Source organism: Vulpes lagopus, chromosome 2, assembly GCF_018345385.1.
Source record: "Vulpes lagopus strain Blue_001 chromosome 2, ASM1834538v1, whole genome shotgun sequence".
NCBI lineage: Eukaryota > Metazoa > Chordata > Mammalia > Carnivora > Canidae > Vulpes > Vulpes lagopus.
In genome coordinates, this window is record NC_054825.1 from 100,024,098 (window position 1) to 100,034,607 (window position 10,510).

Consider the following 10,510-nt stretch of genomic DNA (forward strand, 5'->3'; position numbering starts at 1 on the left):
ATACCCTAAAAACTATAGAACACTTCTGAAAGAAATTGAGGACGACACAAAGAGATGGAAAAATATTCCATGCTCATGGATTGGCAGAATTAATATTGTGAAAATGTCAATGTTACCCAGGGCAATTTACATGTTTAATGCAATCCCTATCAAAATACCATGGACTTTCTTCAGAGAGTTAGAACAAATTATTTTAAGATTTGTGTGGAATCAGAAAAGACCCTGAATAGCCAGGGGAATTTTAAAAAAGAAAGCCATAGCTGGGGGCATCACAATGCCAGATTTCAGGTTGTACTACAAAGCTGTGGTCATCAAGACAGTGTGGTACTGGCACAAAAACAGACACATAGATCAATGGAACAGAATAGAGAACCCAGAAGTGGACCCTGAACTTTATGGTCATCTAATATTCGATAAAGGAGGAAAGACTCTCCATTGGAAGAAAGACAGTCTCTTCAATAAATGGTGTTGGGAAAATCGGACATCCACATGCAGAAGAATGAAACTAGACCACTCTCTTTCACCATACACAAAGATAAACTCAAAATGGATGAGAGATCTAAATGTGAGACAAGATTCCATCAAAATCCTAGAGCAGAACACAGGCAACACCCTTTTTGAACTTGGCCACAGTAACTTCTTGCAAGATACATCCACGAAGGCAAAAGAAACAAAAGCAAAAATGAACTATTGGGACTTCATCAAGATAAGAAGCTTTTGCACAGCAAAGGATACAGTCAACAAAACTAAAAGACAACCTACAGAATGGGAGAAGATATTTGCAAATGACATATCAGATAAAGGGCTAGTTTCCAAGATCTATAAAGAACTTATTAAACTCAACACCAAAGAAACAAACAATCCATTCATGAAATGGGCAAAAGTCATGAAGAGAAATCTCACAGAGGAAGACATAGACATAGCCAACATGCACATGAGAAAATGCTCTGCATCACTTGCCATCAAGGAAATACAAATCAAAACCAAACCACAATGAGATACCACCTCACACCAGTGAGAATGGGGAAAATTAACAAGGCAGGAAACCACAAATGTTGGAGAGGATGCGGAGAAAAGGGAACCCTCTTACACTGTTGGTGGGAATGTGAACTGGTACAGCCATTCTGGAAAACTGTGTGGAGGTTCCTCAAAGAGTTAAAAATAGACCTGCCCTACGACCCAGCAATTGCACTGCTGGGGATTTACCCCAAAGATACAGATGCAGTGAAACGCTGGGACACCTGCACCCTGATGTTTCTAGCAGCAATGTCCACAATAGCCAAACTGTGGAAGGGGAAGGAGCCTCGGTGTCCATCAAAAGATGAATGGATAAAGATGTGGTTTATGTATACAATGGAGAAGGACAAACAGTGTATGTTCTCATTCATTTGGGGAATATAAATAATAGTGAAAGGGAATATAAGGGAAGGGAGAAGAAATGTGTGGGAAATATCAGAAAGGGAGACAGAACATAAAGACTCCTAACTCTGGGAAATGAACTAGGGGTCTTGGAAGGGGAGGAGGGTGGGGGGGTGGGGGTGAATGGGTGATGGGCACTGAGGGGGACACTCTACGGGATGAGCACTGGGTGTTATTCTGTAGGTTGGTAAATTAAACACCAATAAAAAATTAATTTATTAAAAAAACAAAAAAAAATAAAAAGAACAAAATTTATAATAAATATTTGCTAAAAAAATATCCTAATAGATTCTAGAATGAGATTCTAAATGAATGACTTGGTATGTAGGGGGTTGGGAGCCCATGAAAAGGTACTTGAGAATAAACACTAATCATTTTAGGATCTGGGATTATTGCAATAATAGCAAGTAATATCATGCTAAATTAATTTTCTTATTAAAATGTTGAGGCCTTAGGACCCTTACTATAAACTATTATCATATCAACCAAAGTGAATTATTCTCATGGGTGACATGAAATAGTGAGAAACATCAACTGCTCAGGAGTACTGGATCATTCAAGCTCCTTTGAGTTGGTTCTGAATGTGAAGGCATAGATAGAATTGAATTTATGTGAAAATGCTGGTAAGCAATCCAAGCTTTATGGTAGCTACAATTATCAGGTCTTAAGGTTTTTTGTGGGTGGGGTGTCCTACCATTCTTCCCTTTTTTGTGACTGAGGTATAAACTGGAACATAATTTCGTATGGGTGTCAAATGCACAACATAATGATTCAATATTTGTATGTATTTCAAAATGATCACCACAATAAGTCTAGCTAACATCCATCACCACACATAGGTACAAAATTTTTGTGTGTGTGATGAGAACTTTTAAAATCTCTCTTAAAATCTTTAAAGCTGGGGGTGGGGGCGGGGGAGTGTGTGCCTGGGTGGCTCAGTGGTTCAGCATCTGAGCATCTGCCTTTGGCTCTGATTATGATCCTAGAGCCCTGGGATTGAGTCCCACATCAGGTGCCCCGCAGGGAGCCTGCTTCTCCCTCTGTCTAAGTCTCTGCCTCTCTCTCTCTCTCTCTCTAACGAATAAATAAATATTTTTTTCAAAATTTAAAGGGCTTTTTAAAAAAATTTTTATTTATTTATGATAGTCACAGAGAGAGAGAGAGAGAGAGGCAGAGACATAGGCAGAGGGAGAAGCAGGCTCTATGCACCGGGAGCCGGACGTGGGATTCGATCCTGGGTCTCCAGGATCGCGCCCTGGGCCAAAGGCAGGTGCTAAACCGCTGCACCACCCAGGGATCCCTCTTTGTTTCAAAATTTAAATAAAAAATAAAATCTTCTCTCTTAGCAACTTTCAAAGCAATAAGCATTACTAACTACATTCACCAATTACATCCCTATACCTTATAACTGGAAGTTTACACCTTTTAACTTCTGCTCATTTCACCTACTCTGCATTCAATGGCCAATCTGTCCTCTGTATATATAATCTTGGTTTTATTTTGTTTGTTTGTTTTTATTTCCACATATAAGTGAGATCATGCAATATCTGTCTTCCTCTGTCTGATTTACTCTCTTAGCATAATGACCTCAAGGTGCATCCATGTTGCAAATGGCGAGACTCCAGTCTTTAGATTTTACCACTTTTGACTATGGCTTTTACCTCTTGATTGTTAAGTGGATGCTCCAGCAACTTCCTCATCATCTGCTTTCTATCAAGAAGACAGGGAGGGAAGTGGGGAGAGAGGACACTTCTACCTAATTCTAAGGTAAGGTCAGGAAGTGGCCCTTTTTACTTCCCTTCGCATTTAATTGGTCAGCACTTGATTGTGTGCACAAACCTGGTTAGTAGGATGCTGGGGCTTTTAGGATTTATCTGGGTCACTATGTGAGAGTTAAAAATTCTTTTCTGAGGACTCCTGGGTGGCTCAGCAGTTAAGCATCTGCCTTTGGCCCAGGGAGTGATCCTGGAGTCCCAGAGTAGAGTCCCACATCGGGCTCCCTGCATGGAGCCTGCTTCTCCCTCTGCCTATGTCTCTGCCTCTCATTTTCTGTGTCTCTCATAAATAAATAAATAAAATCTTTAAAGTAAAATTATTTTTCTGATGAAGAAAAGAATATTTATTGGAGAGATAGCACACAATTCAACTTTATTAACTAGTACATCATGTTTTCCCTTTGAAGATAATTATTCAAGCAACATATCTAAATCTATTTGTAAAAATCTTAAATACAGAGCAAAGTAAAAGTCCTTTAACATTCACTCTATCAACTTAATCATTGGTAACGTTTGATTCTTTTTCCTATGCATTTTCAGGTAAATTGCATATATATTACACATATTTATATCTAGCCTTCTGTTTTGTTAACCAAATTGAAATATTACTACCCTTGTTTTGTAGCTTGAGTTTTTTTCATTTAACTATATGTCTTAGAGATTGTTCTATTTTATTTCACATACATTTATCTAAATCTAGTAAGTAAATGCATAGTATTTTATAGTATGAACATTTTTTAAATAAATTTATTTTTTATTGGTGTTCAATTTGCCAACATACAGAATAACACCCAGTGCTAATCCCCTCAAGTGTCCCCCTCAGTGCCCGTCACCCAGTCACCCCCACCCCCTGCCCTCCTCCCCTTCCACCACCCCTAGTTCGTTTCCCCGAGTTAGGAGTCTTTATGTTCCGTCTCCCTTTCTGATATTTCCCACACATTTCTTCTCCCTTCCCTTATATTCCCTTTCACTATTATTTATATTCCCCAAATGAATGAGAACATACACTGTTTGTCCTTCTCTGATTGACTTACTTCACTCAGCATAATACCCTCCAGTTCCATCCACGTCGAAGCAAATGGTGGGTATTTGTCGTTTCTAATTGCTGAGTAATATTCCATTGTATACATAAACCACATCTTCTTTATCCATTCATCTTTCGATGGACACAGAGGCTCCTCCCACAGTTTGGCTATTGTGGACATTGCTGCTGGAAACATCGGGGTGCAGGTGTCCCGGCGTTTCATTGCATCTGTATCTTTGGGGTAAATCCCCAGCAGTGCAATTGCTGGGTCGTAGGGCAGGTCTATTTTTAACTCTTTGAGGAACCTCCACACAGTTTTCCAGAGTGGCTGCACCAGTTCACATTCTCACCAACAGTGCAGGAGGGTTCCCCTTTCTTCACATCCTCTCCAACATTTGTGGTTTCCTGCCTTGTTAATTTTCCCCATTCTCACTGGTGTGAGGTGGTATCTCATTGTGGTTTGGATTTGTTTCCCTTGTATGAACATTTTTATTTTTTTAATTTTTTAAATTTTTTTTAAAGATTTTATTTATTTATTCATAGAGACACAGACAGAGAGAGGCAGAGACACAGGTAGAGGGAGAAGCAGGCTCCATGCAGAGAGCCTGACGTGGGACTCCATCCAGGGTCTCCAGGATCACGCCCTGGGCTGCAGGCGGCGCTAAACCGCTGCACCACTGGGGCTGCCCTGTATGAACATTTTTAATTGATCTTATTAGGGATATTGAGGCTGTTCCCAAATTTTTTGCTAATTCAAACAATTTTTTCACAAAAATACTGCATTTTGTGATCATGACCTATGCTTCAGTGAACCGCGGATATGTTTCTGTGAAATGAATTCTTAGAGAGAAGCTTATGTGTCTAAATATATACTCATATATACATTCTTGCACATTTCTTCTTCCATGAATATTTTAGGACCAACTGATCAAATCCAATAAAATAAATCTTGTTAATAAGATCTTTTAAAATATACATTAATCTTTGGTATTACATAGAGTATATCAGCAGAAACTGATATCTTTAATACTATATGGTTTTCCCATTACAGGAGTGTGATGTTTCTTTCCAATATTTGCTTTTTCTTTAATGAAAATTTTCAATTTCCTTAAGATAGATATAGTACAATTCTTATTAGTATATCCTAGTGTATCCTTTTATAGTTTTTTTTTTCATTAAGATGACTACATTCTATTATATTTTCTATTGGCTATTTATGATACATAAGAAAACTGCTGATTTTTAGTATTTTGGTGTTTTATTCAGTAAAATTACCACTCTTATTGCTTCTCACAGTTTAACATTAAAACCTCTTGGTTGATATCTGTCACTGAAAAATCATGATCCCTCCTGTGGTTTCCAGATTTCATCTAGTCTTAGACCTAGAGTCTATCAACTAAAGCAGAGTCCAGGTCCCTTTGAGGATTGCAACATAAAATTCCATAGCACATATGTATAGTAGAAATTTCATGAATTCTCCCACATAGTGACCTATAGCTTCCAAGGTAAAAGAAGAGTTTATGTATCTTGCACCTGACATATGACATTTTATTATATACTACAATGTTTTTGGAAATCTAAAAGTAAAACTATAATTATTTGCAGGTGGAGTAATTATCTATATGCAAGGTTTCAAAGAATCTAACAACTAATTATTAGAAATAAGAAGAGCTTTACAAAAGTTTGCTGGAGGCAAAATCAACATACAAAGTCAATTAAATATCTATACCAGCTTGTGGCTTGTATTTTAATTTTCTTTCTGAAGTTTCTTGAGGGACATAAGTTCTTTATCCTAATAAATTCAGCCTAATCAATCTTCTTTTAGATCTGTGTTTTTGGTGTGTCTTGTTTATCAGGTCCTTCTCTACTTTGCTTTCTAAACTTATCTGTCTGGAACTTTTATTTTTATATGGTACAAATTAGGGACCCATTTTTGTCCTAGTTGGATGCTCAGTTGTACAACAGTGTGGTTTTCTGAACAGATCATCTTTCTACATATATTGGTGCTTGTTTTTCTGTCATATATCCAGGTTCCATTTATTCTGGATCCATTTCTGGGTTCTCTGTTCTGCATCACTGATCTGTTCCTCTACCCCTGAATCAACACTACACTGGAATGAATGAATACTAGAGCAGTATTATAAGCCATAATATCTCTAAGTCCCCTAAGTTAGTTTTCTTTCTTAAGTGTCTGGCTATTTTTGGCACCTTGACCCTCCATATATATTTTAGAATCAGCATGCCAAATTTCTTGAAGAAAGCTGGTAGGATTTTATTTTAGGAATAAAAGAAATTTGTATGTTGAGGAGCATTGATATCTTTTCTGTACTGAGTGTTCTCATCCATGAACATATTAGAGTATTACATTTTAAAAGTTTTCTTTCATGTCCTTCAATAAAATATAATCATTTTCCATATAAATCTTACACATTTTTTCTTGTATTTTTGTTTGTTTATTTTATTGTTATTAGTGACTCCTTTCTTTTATACCTTTTGTGGTAATGTAGACAATCATATAATCTGTAACAATCATTTTATTTATATCTTTCCAATCCTTTTAAATTGTATATTTATTTTTCTTATTGTACTAGCAAGACTGTTCAGTCTGATGTTAAGTAGAAGTAGTGATAGTGGTCAAATTTGTCTTGTTTCTAAAGGAAATATTTGAAAAGTTTTACAAAGAGTATATTTTTATATTCCTTAGGGGATTATGATATTTGATGAATGTTTTTGATGAATACTATATTTCAGGTTAAGCAAGTTCTGTTCTTTTCTTTGGACTATAGTTAATCATCAGTATCTTTATTGTCTCACTGAACAGTGAAGCCACCTGAATGCCTTAGCTCTTTTGTACCTTTTACTTATAATCTATATTCTCCTATAGGCTTTTGGTTGTGTTTGATTTTTTTTTACTCCTATAGTTTAGAATTTATTGTTATCATTTCATAATATAAATGTTTGGATTTATTTGCATATTTATCGGGTTTTTTTTTTTTACATCACATTTTCTCTCTAGAATAATTTTCCTTCATTCTGAACCAAAATTCTTTAGTGATTAATTTAGGATAATGAAATCACTCAAATTTTGTTTTCCTAAAAGTATATTTCACTTTTATCTTTAAAAAGCAGATTCACTGAATACTCACTTGTGCCAGTGATATTTTTCTCTCAGCACTTTGAAGATACTATTCCATTTTCTCCTCATTCCCATTGTTACCATTACAGGTCATCTTTTAGAGGAATTCGGTTTCTTTGGAAATACTCTGTTTCTGCAGGCTAGAAGTCTGGCTACAATGTGGGTTAGCTGATTCTTCTGTTCCAGGCCTCCTAAAACTGAAATCAAGATGTTAGAACTGCATCCCTTGGTTGAGGCTCCAGGGGAGAATCTGCTCCAAGCTTGTTCAGGTTGTTGGCTGAATTCAGTTCTTTGCACTTGTAGGACTGGACTCTCCATTTCCCTGCTGGCTTTCCCTGCCCTTGGCTCCTAGAAGCCTCCCACTGGTCCTTGGACATGGAACCCACATTTCAGACTCCAAGGAGAGAAAGTTCTATTTTTAAGATCTTATGTGATTACACTGGGCCAACTAGATTAATCCAAGATAATTTCCCTTACTTACATTGGCCACAATCCTTTTACCATGTGATGTGACACTCATATCAGGGATTAGGGTGTGGATATCTTAGAGGAGAGATTATGCCTTCCAGATGGGCTTATTGATTTTTTTTTAAAATTATAAATCCTTGTTTCTTACAAATTTTTCTCTGGGCATTCTTTGAAATCTTGGTTTAAAATGTGTTCCTTTAGAAAATTTCCTTCTCTAAGCATGTAAGTTATTGCTAATACAGCTAAATAATTTAAATTTCTAATGTGATGTTTTCTGGTACTATGAATTCAGGCCCTAACACATGTAAGCACAAGTTTTTCATTAGGAATTTTCAGAGAAGCCTTATTTTCTCCTATTTCCCTGAGTCAAGGCAAGGTAAGCAAATCTCTACAGTACAATTTCTTTTTCTTCGTTGATTTGCGTTGCATTGACCAGCAGGGGCTGACAGCATGCTCAGGCTGGACCTCAAGTCTCAGGCTGCCACCCTGCAGCTCTAGCTCAGTTTCTCACTGTTCATCTGGGTCAGCTCCTCCCTCTCCAATCATCACTTGCCATAGCTTCATTCTGACATTCAGGAAGACATATTTGCATAGGAAATCGTCCATCTTCAAAAAAATACCCATCTACCCTAGTCCCAGAAGGTTATTTTTATTTATTTATTACTGTAATTTGTAAAACCCTAAACCCCAGCAGTGAGATTTTCAGACACATAACCTGACCTCTACTTTTGTCTCTCTCTGTTTTGCTGTCCCCCTCCGAAAGAGAGTGAATTTAAGGAGAAAGGAAAAAGAAAACTGATTTTCATGCCATGTAAACAAGAAGAATAAAAGGGGCATAAATATGTTAAAATGATATGTTTACATTTTAATTTATCCTCCAAGTGACTTTTTCAAATAGATTTGAATTTTCATTTTTTTGTTGATAGTTCTTATGTGTCTTGAGAATCTCAGTTTAACGGAATTGTTTGGATTAATTTAATATGGGGAAGACAAAACCCATGACAGTTTTAAAAGATAAAGATAAAAAAGGAGGCTTAAAGTCAAATATGTATCTTCTCTTAAGTGTTACAATGTTCTTTTGTGTCATTTGACTCTATATCAAGTTATTTGTCAAGTTTTTAAAATATTGAAATGCCCATTAATAAAGGGTTTTGAACTTCAGCTTTTAAATGACATTTTTTATTAACTGGCCTTGGAATGTCCAGAATACTTTCATCTTCAGATCCCTTGGAATTACTTCTTTGCTTTATTTAATAAATATTTATTAAGAGCTTGTTACTAAGAGCCTGTTGTGTTGTGTTATTTATTAATTACATTAATAACTGTTATTAAGAACATTCTATTAGCCTCAGGAGAAGTAGCCATGAGCAAGATTAACATCCCATGAAACTCAACTGCTGGTAGAAGAAACAAAAAGCAAAGTAAAGCAAAAGAAGGTATAGTATAATAACAGGGAGTGATAAGTGCTCTAAAGGAAATGATAATGCAGGCTCTAGGGACAGTGACTGGAGTGGAGACATTTGAAGCAAGGTGGCTAATAAATGCCTGGTGAGGAAGTGACCTGAGCAGATACCTGAAAAGAGGAAGGAGGTCCTGTGATTATCTTACTCAAGAGTGAACCTCCAATGTATTTTATGACTACTGGAGAATCCAGGTCTAAAGGCCCAACTTGTGGAATAATGAACAGTAGAAAAGCAGACCTAACATTTTTGTAAAGATAAAAATCAACTTCCTGTTTTGGCATTATAAGTCATGGGACTCAAAAATCCTGTAGACATAAACACTCATTTATATGGATCTCTGCCAAGGAAAAGTACAAATCCTTACCAAGCACATTACATGCGCAGATAAGAACTCATGCTACTAACAAGCTGTTAACAGTGAAGAAAAATATGCCTAAGTGATATATTGTTAGAGACCAAATTTTCTGCAGGATTTCTGACCATCTGCAAAAGTGAAAAACTTCTGAGGAGAAAATCTAGGTGATTAAGCATGAAACAATGAAAGGAAGTCTCAGCCTATATCCCAGCCCCAAAATGGAGCGAGCTCTGCTTCTTGCACAGAAGGCAGTTTCAACAAACCCAGACTCATCTGTTCCGCTCACAGGGTTTGTTGTTTTAGCGCAAATGTGCTCTATATAACTCTTTCTTAAAATGTACCCATTTTTAAAATTAGTATTTATTGAGTCAGACAGACTATATAAACACAAAATGTGTACTTAAAAAAATACATCTAAAATTGAAGAATCCCACTCTGTTTTGGTAAGAATTTAGAAGTATCTCAATATACTTTCGTCCAGATTATGTTTTTCCAATATAAGATGGTCTTTTAATTTTCTATTTTTATAAATTTTTCAACAAATATTGAAAAGTAAAATGGGGTCTGAATGTAGTTTAGTGCAGTTAATGCCGTCTGGCACTACTACTTCTACTTTCGAAGATTTCTCAATGCTCAGAGGATCTGATCTAAACTAATAAAGCTAAAACTAAGAAAGACTCTTGAAATTTTAACTTATCTACATCTCCTGAAAAGTTTCATGTAATTCTTTCCTATAGTCACAACCACAATAACCCCTGTGTGAATTGTAATGATTGTTCTACTCTGGTCATATTGACCTTCCTACCTTCTTATTCTCTCCCCTTGATAAAATTATTTTCATACTTTCCCGCAGAGTACAGAAGTCATCGC